This window comes from Armigeres subalbatus, chromosome 1, assembly GCF_024139115.2.
Source record: "Armigeres subalbatus isolate Guangzhou_Male chromosome 1, GZ_Asu_2, whole genome shotgun sequence".
NCBI lineage: Eukaryota > Metazoa > Arthropoda > Insecta > Diptera > Culicidae > Armigeres > Armigeres subalbatus.
The window spans coordinates 309,642,674-309,654,833 of record NC_085139.1 but is presented as its reverse complement, the minus strand read 5'-3'; the positions used below and the strand labels follow the sequence as shown (position 1 = coordinate 309,654,833).

At 38.7% G+C, this 12,160-nt stretch overlaps 1 protein-coding gene and 1 long non-coding RNA gene across 5 annotated transcripts in view; one reads left to right on the top strand and one right to left on the bottom strand.

Moving 5' to 3' along the window:
• LOC134207908 (plexin-A2) overlaps nucleotides 1-12,160 on the bottom strand; it is a 200,251-nt gene that overhangs the window by 106,716 nt on the left and 81,375 nt on the right. The window lies entirely within an intron of this gene.
• Nucleotides 5,159-5,578, top strand: LOC134217713 (uncharacterized). Its single transcript, XR_009981138.1, has 2 exons — nucleotides 5,159-5,201; nucleotides 5,376-5,578. It is a non-coding gene; the product is annotated as an uncharacterized LOC134217713 (long non-coding RNA).

Below are 12,160 nucleotides of genomic sequence, written 5' to 3'. Positions count from 1 at the left end.
ATTAAATGCGAGAAGATGGAAACAATGAGCAAGGCATAAAAATTGATAAATAGAAATAAGTGGTGAGGTGACGGTGTGATAAGAATGCACAAGTGAGTGGAAAGAAAAGTAAGGAAAAAATATGAATAGGATTGGTGAAAAAATATAGATAGAAATGAGTAAAAGAATGAGGAAGCCTATAAAAAATCGGCTCAATTCCAATATTATTTCCATTATCTTAAGATTTTCAAATCTCACATTTAGCCCCTGTGGTTTAGTAAGTATTAATAAAGACCATTTTTCGGCTTATTTAGATATTATATATTTGGCCTTATTCCAGTTTTTTTATATTTATTTCATTTCAGTTCTTATATGGTTCTACGTTTAGTTAGATATCAATTTAGTTATATTCAAGTTCCGTTTTGGTTACATTTTCACTCGATTTTATTCTTTCAAGTTGTTTCAGATCCGCTCTGATTGCATGCCATATCATATTTTTTGTGATTTCTTTCAGATCTTTTTGAAACATAATTAGCTAGATTACTATGACTAGCTGCAACCCAATCTGTTCGAGTGCTAGGATTTCAGCTACGAAAAGTGCTCGGCAGTAGTTTCGGCAGGGTCCAGTACATATTCATCTAATCCCCATATGATGAAACATGACAACTCTGATTGCGACGATAGAATTGTCTTTCCAGCCTTTAACCGGTTCCCGCCCTCACACAGAAGAATGGCATAAACCCAAGCACTCGTCTCCAAACATAAACACACGCCACGTTCATACCGCCAGGTACTGGCCGACACTCGGTCATACAAGCGATCGGACACTCCCACACAATCGTAAAACGAGCACCCCCAACATGAAACTCGAACTCAATCCTGCTGGGTGAACCAATTTCTCATAAACGCAAAACTGCTGAGACGTTTCCTATCTTCTGGTCCTATGCTGCACGTCGATTTTGCTGACTCGAAACTTTCTCACGTCACCACCATCATCACCACCAGCACAATCTTCATCGGCATCTCTCAGCTTTTCCAATCCATTATTTTACTGTTCTCGACATTGTACCGAGAAGAGTTCAGGTCGCAGTCACAGATCGGATTGAATACATCAGTTGTTGCTAATAGTTATTTCCTTTCAAGTCTCATCTGTGTGCTGCTCTTCTCTCTCTGCGATGTTATTAGTTGATTGTTATATTGCTCCATGGATGCTTTTGATTCTGAAGGATGCTATACGGCACTGCATCATGAAACTTTACGCTAAAAACGGTTGATATATCTAGACCGACATTTGAAGATATTTAAGTTAGTTTACGACGAGTGCGATTGTCACTCAAATCTGCCAAGAAAATATGGCAAAGAAGGCATTTATGTAACTAGTTATTTTATTCGTATCTCTATCTGCAAAAAGTGAACTCAGTACCTATTTTGGGCTCAATTTTATCTGCAACAAAATATGATGAGATGGATCAGCACTATTAAATTTAATTCCACTACCCACTTGATTATAACTCTACAGATACACATTTTGATTTCAGCGATAAGGACCTTACACTTCATCTTCCTTCATTGGTATTACATCCCCCACTGGGACATTTTCCGCATCGCAGCTTAGTGCTCATTAAGCACTTCCACAGTTATTAACTGCGAGGTTGCTAAGCCAAGTTACCATTTCTGCATTCGTGTATCATGAGGCTAACACGATGATACTTTTATGCCCAGGGAAGTCGAGACAATTTCCAAATCGAAAATTGCCTAGACCGGCACCGGGAATCGAATCCAGTCATCCTCAGCATGGTCTTGCTTTGTAGCCGTTCGTCTTACCGTACGGATAAGAAGGGCCCAACGTCTGGGACAACGCGTCTGCCCGGTATAAGACGAAGGGAGGGGTAAAGTCCCCCAGATGAAAGCGAATTCATCGCCGTGACGGCGACAGCTAATCGCCACAATTCTATCGTTGGGTCGCTGCAGGCAATGTTCTATTTACGCTTCCATACCAACGGCGACAGAATCGCTGTCACCAAGCGACAGAATCGCGTGGCGACTGTCGCGTCGCGTGTGTTTGGTGGAACCTTAATGCCTTCTTTAAATTGTAGCGTCTGCCCGGTACAAAGCGAAGGGAGGATATAATGCCTTCTTTAAATGAATACGTTTTCTCGGTATAAGACCAAAGAAAGAAATAAAGGATTATTCATAAAAACGTCTATCCCTAACAAAGTGTAAAGAGGAGATAATCCCTTCAACATATACGGCCCGTCTGCCAGATATGATAAAGGATTTTCAAGGGGCAATTGAAACTTCGAAAACTACTTCAACATATTCTGGGAGGCCTTCTGAATTCTGGGAGCCGTGCGGGAAGATGCGTGGCTGCCAAGTAAGACAATGCTGGAGGTGGCTGGGTTCAACTTCTGGCCCTGTCTAGGAAATTTCTCGACATTTTTGGGCATAAAAGTTTCAACGTGCTAATCTCGTGCTATACGAATACAAAAAATATGGTAACTTGGCTTAGCAACCTTGCCGGTAATAATTGTAGAAGTGCTGAAGGAACACTGAGCTATTGTTATTAATATTCCGCGAAGTAGTACATTCCAAGAAATGGTACATTTCGGCAAATGTCTTTCAGGTAATGGAATCAAACCGCTTGAAAGCAAAGTTTAAGGCATTAAAAGCATTCCAGAAATCAAAACAAACCAAAAAACATAAAAGTGTTTTTGTATTATCCACATATAAAGGAATATTCGTACAGGCTTTGGAAAAAATAGCATCTCCCTCACGGTTATTGACACATAACTGAGTTCCGTTTCAATGGACGGACATACATGAACCAGGAGTGGAGTATGGAAAAATATGGAGCCAAGCAAAGACCATTTGATACGTTTCAGAACGAACTTGGAATTGTTGGAGAATCAGGCTGTAAGACGAAATAAAATGGTGATTCCTGAGAGTCGTCGACGTTTTTACTGCTCGATCAAGAAGGACATACATGAGAATCGGCTATGAATATGAGTCTTTGAGATACAGATGGTGGCCAGATACAGATAGATAAAGAGATCTCAAAATGTGTCCCTGAGTGCGGCTGCCGCCTGATAGGATGGTCCCACAGGCCAGGACCAATGCGGAGCATACCGTCGCCAAGTGGAGTCATTGATTTCCTTGGACCTCTTCCGAGTGGCAAATATCTACTACTTCAGTTAGGGAAGCAGAAATAATGTTGTCGCATTATTAACAGCAAAAGATATGACTGATATATACTTCGAAGAGTATTCAGGTGGTTAACGGTAACGGTCAAGCTCGATAACGCAAAACAGCTCCTCAGCCCTGATTTCGGTTTTTTTTTCGATCAACCGAGAAAGTCATTTGGGCGAAATAGGACATGTGGCCGAATAGGTCATTTGGCCGAATAGATCATTTGAAAATTGAGAAATTAGGAATGAAGAGGGAGGTGTCTCACTTCTCACTCTTCATTTCTCTCTTCCCACTGTAAAAAGTGAGAAGCGCAAAATGACGTCTCACTACCCACTTCGCACTACTCACTTTTCACAGTGAGAAATGAGAAATGAGGAGTGAGAAGTGAGACGTCTCTCTGGTTTCTCACTTTTCGAATAACCTATTCGGACAAATGACCCTTTCGGCCTAATGACCCTTTCGGCCAAATAACCCTTTCGGCCAAACGACTCTTTTGGCCAAATGATCCTTTCTGCAAAAATGACTTATTCGGCTTAAAGACCCTTTCGGCCAAATGACCATTTCGGTCGAACGACCCTTCCGGACAAATGACCCTTCCGGCCCGAATGACCTAATCGGCCAAATGACTCTTTCGGCCTAATGCCCCTTTCGGCCAAACGACCCTTTCGGTCTAACGATACTTTCAGCCAAATGACCCTTTCGGCCTAATGACCCTTTCGGCCTAATGACTCTTTCGGCCAAATGACTTTCGGCATAATTACCCTTTCGGCCCAATGACTCTTTCGACCTAATGACTCTTTCGGCCTAATGACTCTTTTGGCCTAATGACCCTTTCGGCCAAACGACCCTTTTGGCCAAATGACCCTTTCTGCAAAAATGACTTATTCGGCCTAATGACCCTTTCGGCCAAATGACCATTTCGATCGAACGACCCTTCCGGACAAATGACCCTTCCGGCCAAACGACCCTTTCGGCCAAATGACCCTTTCGGGCAAATGACCATTTCACTCGAACGACCCTTTCGGACAAATGACCCTTCCGGCCAAACGACCCTTTCGGCCAAATGACTTTCGGCCGAATGGTCTGTTCGGCCAAATGACCCTTTCGGCCTAATGACTCTTTCGGCCTAATGACTCTTTTGGCCAAATGACTTTCAGCAAAATGACTCTTTCGGCCTAATGACTCTTTCGGCCTAATGACTCTTTTGGCCTAATGACCCTTTCGGTCAAATGACCCTTTTGGCTAAATGACCCTTTCTGCAAACATGACTTATTCGGCCTAATGACACTATCGGCCAAATGACCATTTCGGTCGAACGACCCTTCCGGACAAATGACCCTTCCGGCCAAACGACTCTTTCGGCCTAATGACTCTTTTGGCCAAATGACTTTCGGCAAAATTACCCTTTAGGGGGGTTCCGTAGCGTAGTTGGCTACACGTTCGCCTTACAAGCGAATGGTCATGGGCTCGATTCCCAGCCCCTCGTCAGTCGCCGGTGGCGTTTGGGGTACGCGCCTTACCGTCACGGCTGCCTCTTGACAACTGACAACTTGTTCTTCTCGGAGGCATTCCTCCAACGTTACCCGGATTAATGACAACCAAAGTTTCTTTTCTCCTGTTCCAAAAGTAAATTTGAAAGTTCTTACTTTCCATACAAAAACTGTTAAACTGTCAAATCACACAACCTGCATTCTGAAAGAGAGAAAAAGATTACAAAGAACATGACAGTTGCTGAGCCGTGCGACACTATGCAATTCATAGTGGTTAAATAAAAATACGTAATTGAAGGTCATTTAGAATATGTTTCGCTCAAATTGCTAAACTACTTTGTACATGACATGTACGTATAATACTCTAAAAATATATTATTTATTTTTTATTGATACCTGCATTCATATTTATCGCATTAATGCAAATATTATATATATTTTGTCCATTAGTTTACATAAACCACCCATAGTGCTTCTCAGACGTAGGAGAAAATATTTTCGTGTACATTAAATGGACATCCCTGAATATCTGAATTTAAAAAGTAGGTAGGTCATGTTTTACTTTTGTGAAAAAGAGTAATAAACATCAGACTGCAAAAAAGCGCCTATCGAAATCAGAAGCGGTTTTTTCAAAAGGACATTACACCGCTAACGCCAACGTTTGTGATTACACCTAGTTCATCGTATTTATAAAAGTTTTCTGGTTCTTTTTTTCTGCAGGTGAAACAAAATTTCAATAAAAATGGGAATACCAAATCGCTGGCACATTCGAATGAGAACCTGGACGAAAATTTGTTGGCTACTACAGCCACCGATGAACTGCAGCTGATGCAGATGATTATATTTATTTAACCTTTTTTGTTTGCATGTTTCATGAAACGAGTATGTATACATATAATTATTTTCAAAGAATTAAATAAAAATCTTTTGTTTGTAAAAATATATGTAAAAAATGATTGCGTGGGGGGGGGGGGTCAGCGGTAAGGGTGGTTTCACTTTTCAGCTTTCAAAATGTGTTTAATTTTCGTTTTTGAAGGGAAAAACTTTCATTTTTAACAGTGTAATAATTTCGGTCTGACAGTTCTACAGTTTCGTTTCTAAAAGTTCCTTCCCAAAAGGCTTTTTATTTTTTTCAGAAACTCCTTTGGAACTTCCTCCAGGAAGTCCTTAGAAAATTCCTTCAGTAAACTATACAAAATTTCTGCAGGAATAACTCCCGAAAAATATAATATGGAGGAATTTTCGAAGTAACTCCTGAGGGAAATTGAGTGTTAAACTTAATTTCAATTAAAAAAAAAAACGTAAGCAACGATTTTAACAAAATGAAGGAATTTACAAACAAAATTTCAGAAGATTTTCCAAAAGAATTTCTTAGAGGAATTTTAAAAGAGTTTTTTGGAGATCTACAGGAATTTCTGGAAAAGTTGCTAAAGGAATTTCCGGAAGAATGTCCGAAGAAATTCCTATAGGAAATTTGGAAAGAATTCCTGGAGAAAGTTCTAAATAAATTCCAGAGGGAAATTTGTAGAAAATATCAAAAATATCTTCCTAGAGTTTCAAAGGAAATTGTTAGAAATTCCAAAAAGAAATTCCTGAAGAATTAAAAAAAAAATCCTAATTCAAATTTCAAAGGTTTTCTCCGAAAGAAACTCCTAAAAAAGTTTTCGAATGAATTTCTAAAGAAATTATAAAAAAATAATATAAATTATAAATAATTATAAATTATAAATAAATTTTCAAGGAAATTCTTGAAGGAAGTTCTGAAGGAATTCATTAGGGAAATCCTTAATTAATTCTTAGAATTCCTTTTCTGAATTTTCTGAGGAATATCTTGAGGAATTTCCAAACGAAGTTCACGATTTATATCCAAATTACTTCCCAATGAACTTATGTGCTGTGATGTGGCAATGTACAGTGGAGGATGTTATGTAAACTTTTGCTGTGGACATAAAGTAGATGCATAAGTACACAGGATTTTGTTTTTACACGATTTTTTTTCGCTCGTATTTTTGATCGTGTGATTTCAATTTACCTCCAAAATCTTCGCAACATGTTTCAAAAAATCCAGAATAAATCAAAGAAAAATCACATGTAAAATTATTTTCGTTAGACATTTAGGATGAGTGTAAAATTGAGAAAATGTAAATCGTGTAAAACAGAACCCAGCGTATTAGATTGCTAATGTCGTTCCTGTTCGCGTGACTAACATCTAGGTCACTTCGATCTGGCAGCCAAAGTACTGGTACTACCGGTGTTGGTGATGAAACAAAACATGCACTACAACATGATGTATAAATTATGGCCAATTGAATAGCAAAAAAAATTAATTGACTACAGCGCCACTAGCGTTCTAGTACTTATGCTTCTACTGGAGATACCTACACCATTCACAGTTCATCCCATCAGTCTGACTGTAGCTAGTACAGGTAAACTTCGATATAACGTACATTTCGATTTCAAGTTTGTACGTTATATCGAATTGTACGATATATCGAAGCATGAGTAATCATCCTTATTTTACACTACATAAATGTTGTACTATCATGTACTTTATGGGCGAATTTTATATTTTTATATAATGCGCAGTTAGCAGTGTGAAACAGCTTTTCTTGTCAACAATTCCTACAAACTTGTTCGTTGCTAAGAAACATGACCCGAAGAATTGTATTCGTCATTTGATTTCTATATCAAGTACAGGAAATAGGCTAAGAGGCACTGGAAACACAAGGCTTGCTTTTCGTTGCACCGTTTGTTTTATATATTGAGTATCCGCGATCTTTAGTGGATTTAAACTAGGACACGATGGGGCACGTGACTCGCTACATTGAATATTTTCATAAATATTTAATTATATACGCCAACGACATTCTGAAAAAAAAGCTGATGTCACGGTAATTTTTATCAATTTTATTCGAAATATCCGATGGATTTTCTAGAGAAGTTCCTGAATAAAAGTCTGCGTAATTTTATGTATGATTTTTTCATCGGAATTCCTTTGATATGTTTTTTCAGAGATTCCTTTAGGAATTCTTTTCTTCAACTAAATCATACAAAATACATGAATTCTATCCGATATTTTGATGGATGTATTCTTCCAGAAGTTTTAATACTTCCTTGAAGGAATTTTCAACGAAATGTTTGAAGGAATTTTCGATGGAATTTTTAACGGATATGCCAAGAAATTCAAACGGCATTTCAAACTATTTCTCAAAGGAATGCCTAAAAAATCAAAAAGAATTCTCCAAGCATTTTCCCGCTAGTATTACCGAAAAACAATCTAAAGGAATTTCCTGAGAAATGTTTAAAAGAAATTCTGGAAATTCTGAAGAAAATTCAGAGGAATTTCCGAAGATATTTCTGAAAGAGTTGCTGAATAAAACTAAGGAATATGCAAAGTAATTTCCTGCAGAAGGATCTGAAATATATGCTGGAGAAAGTTCAAACGAATTTCTGGAGAACTTTTAGGAAATCCCGATTTTTAAAATAAAATTATTAACGTCTTTTTAATTTAGAAATTAAGTTCGATGGTAACATGAATTTCTGAAGAAATTTCCTAAGCTATTTCCATAAAGGGATTTCCGGTGGAATTCTTGAAGGAACTCCTAAATGAATTCCTAAAAAAAATTAAAGCAACTTCCGATGAAATTTCTACGCGTATTTTCAAAACCTTATAAATTTCCGAAGGAATTTGTAAAGGAATTCAGAACGAATCTCCGAAAGAATTACCAAAATAATTTCCGTAGATCTTTCTAAAGGAGTTCCGGGTAATGTTTAAAACGAATTCGTGAATATATTTCTAAATGAATGATTCGAAGAATTTCCTAAAGAATTCCAGAAAGAAGTTTTGAATTCCAAAGAAACTCATTAGGTAGATTCTGAAGTTATTCTTAAAATTCATTCTTTTCGAAGAAACATTGAGGAGGAGTTTAAAGGAGGAGGAGGAGGAGGAGGAGGAGGAGGAGCTTACTGGTGGTATCGCTGGGTGGCTTGCAGATCTTCCTCGCTTCTTGCTTCGTTACAACTCGACCAATAAGAAGGGCGATCGACTATCAGCGGAAACAATGCAGGATTGGGTCGACTATGGAACCAGGGAATAACGGCGATTCTTGCTGGGGTTTTCAACGTAAAGACCGTGGGGTTGTCCTCAACGCCTTCTCTTGTCCCAAGTACATTCTCTCTACTCTTCAATTTCCAACTTTGGTAACTTTGTAACATCCGTTCGCTTTAAAATACTTTGGAATAGTGACCGCATGATTTAGGGAGAATTAACGAAGATACTTCTGGCCTTCTGGTGTTGGGTTGGAGGACTATTGTGAGTGGTTGGATGCGGTCTTATAGGGTGGTGGAGTCTAATCATGCCCTGCTCTACTCGAGTTGCTAAAGTACTGGGAAAACCTACGAGACGAGTCTTACCTGCCATTCTCAAACAATTAACGCATTAGACTACATTTTCAAGAATTTCTTGGAAACTCTCATCACTTTTATTCTAGAATTTTTTGAGAAATTCCTGAGATAATTTCTAAAAGTGTTGCTCAAGGAGTTTCCGAAGGGGGTCCGGAGGCTCCGGAGAAATTAAAGAAAGAATACGATGTGAAAGTATTGACCTAATGTCTAAGGGAAATACCGAAAGAATTCCTGGAAGAATTTTTGAAGGAATTACTGGATTCATTTCGAGATGATGTTTTGAAGAAATCCCTCCGGGAATTGCCGGAGTTCCTGCAGGAATTTCCGAAGGAAATACAAAATTCACCAGAAAATATTTTAGGAGCTTCTCCAGGAATTTCCTCCGAATTCCGAATTTCAAGCTTGGATCTACAATACCATTACTTCACTCGACATTAGCTGACTTAGACCTGAAAACAACTCGTCATCAAATCTGACCATTACTTCACTCGACATTAGCTGACTTAGACCTGAAAACAACTCGTCATCAAATCTGACTTTGACTAATATCAACTAGACATGCCTAAAATCTCATTAACTCAATATCATTCAATACCTCGGAAGAATATTCTGAGGATAGTGCAAAGTGGGGAAAACAGTAATTAATGCCTCTAGCTGATAAAATTAGACTCCATACAATAATGCCATCCCTACATGAATGATCATAACGATTTAGTAAATTATTTTGCAATAACTACCAAAATTAAAATTATTTTTCAAAGTGTACGTTATAACGGGGAAAAATGTACGCTATATCGAGTGACGTTATATCGGGGGTACGTTATATCGAAGATTACCTGTAGCATCATGTGGCTTACTGCGTAAAACTTTTTTTCTCAGCTCAAAATTCTTTACGCCGATTCACGCCGCCGCCGCCGAACGTTGCTTACGGCGTGACGCCGCCGACGCCACCGCCGCCGGTGTAAAAATGGCCTTACGCCGCCGCCGTTCACAAATACTTCGGCGCACAGGTCTATCTTTCGGCCTGATGCCCCTTTCGGCCAAATGACTTTCGGCCGAATGGTCTGTTCGGCCAAATGACCTAATCGGCCAAATGACGTAATCGGCCAAATGATCCTTTCGGCCTAATGCCCTTTCGGCCAAACGACCCTTTCGGCCAAACGACCCTTTCGGCCAATTGACCCTTTCGGCCTAACGACCCTTTCGGCCAAATGACCCTTTCGGCCGAATGGTCTGTTCGGCCAAATGACCCTTTCGGCCTAATAACTCTTTCGGCCTAATGACTCTTATGGCCAAATGACTTTCGGCCGAATGGTCTGCTCGGCCAAATGACCCTTTCGGCCTAATGACTAATGAATGGTCTGTTCGGCTAAAGGACCCTTTCGGCCAAATTACCCTTTCGGCCAAACAACCCTTTCGGCCAAACGACGCTTTCAGCCAAATGACCTTTTCGGCCGAATGGTCTGTTCGGCCAAACAACTTTCGGCCTAGTGGTATTCGGCTAAATGGCTTTCGGCTGAATGGTTTTCGGCCAAACGACCCTCCGAAAATAATCGACAAAAAAGATTTTTTTTATTTTGTCTGTTAAGATTTTTATTAAAAAGTGTTTATCCAAGCTGATTCCATTCGTAAAACTGCGTTTGTAAACAAGAGCTCACCTACGCAATCTAGCGCCATTTATTGAAAGAAAAGGATTCGCTGCTTCCATCAGTGGTGTTGGATCGCGTGGGTGGGTTCAAATTAGCCCACCAGTGACGTGAGAAGCTATTGTTCACAAAAGCAGTTTCGCTCTTTTGAAATGTTGGTGCCGGATTTATTCCTTACTGTCGAATACACAACTTTTCAACATTCCCTAGAAACCGTCTTTGTAAACTAAGTTCTGAGTCCTAAGTAATCGGGCATGAATACAATAGGTTAGATAAGAGGTTCCCATACTTTTTGGATGTGCGATCCACCTAGAAAAGTGCCATATTGCTTATAACCCACCAGGTACCAAATGTAAAATAAATGCAGAAAGTGGATAAAAAATAGTTCGTGTGGTAAATTTATGAAATCTAAATAAAGAATTGTTTTATAAACCCTTGAATGCATTTGTCAAAATCTCAGCAATTTTAAAATCTGGAGTTGGAACCAGCAGTCCCTATAAAAATAAGACTTTATTAGAAATCATTTCCCCTGGAAGTTCGATAGAATTTCTCAAGCAAATTTCCGGTGAAAACTCGAATAGATGCCCAATGGCAAATAGAATCAATTTTCCATTTATTACGCGTGGATTTTTTTTCCGAAGAAATACCGAAAGTTGATCAAATTTGCATTGGAAATTCTTTCAAATTTTTGTGGGAATTCTAAGGAAGGTTTTTTGATGAGATTCATGGCCGTATGGTTAGTGTCAACAAGAATTCAATCGCATTCAATCATGTAAGAAAAAAGCGTCCGACAGATCCAATGGACGTTGCATGCTGGTCCGTTGGCAAGTCTGGTAATTCCTTCAATCTTCAAAGAGCGAAATGCTCACAGGAAGCATTAAACGTGTAGAGTCTTTTTCAAATTCTTGTGGATGTTGTTCAGAATATCCAGTGAAAATGAAAACAATATCTCGTGTTGATTCCAAAATTTCAAAGGAAACTCATAGAAATTTCTTAAGTTTTTTTATGAGAACTAAATATAGCACATAACGGTTACAAAAGTATTTCCATTGGACATTTACAATAATTTCGCACGTAAATTTAAAAGAAATTCGAGCAACTTTTAAAAAAATGCTTCGTAGAAAGTTAATTATATAAGTTAATTATATACATATATATATATATATATATATATATATATATATATATATTAGAGTGGGCGCATGATTTGTATGGAAAAACGCAAACTTTGTCCGATCAAGTGAGATCAAGGTTTTTCTGAATCGTTTTGGGGTCTCAATCAACTGTGCAAAATATGGGCTCGATTGGTTGCAACCTCGCATGCCGCATCGCGTTTTAAATTTACATGGAGATTAGTATGGGAAAACATACTTTTTTACAATTTTGCTCTTAGCGGCTTCAATTTATCATCAATCACGTGACTCAATACGTTAGCATCTAGTCTGGAAGATGCTG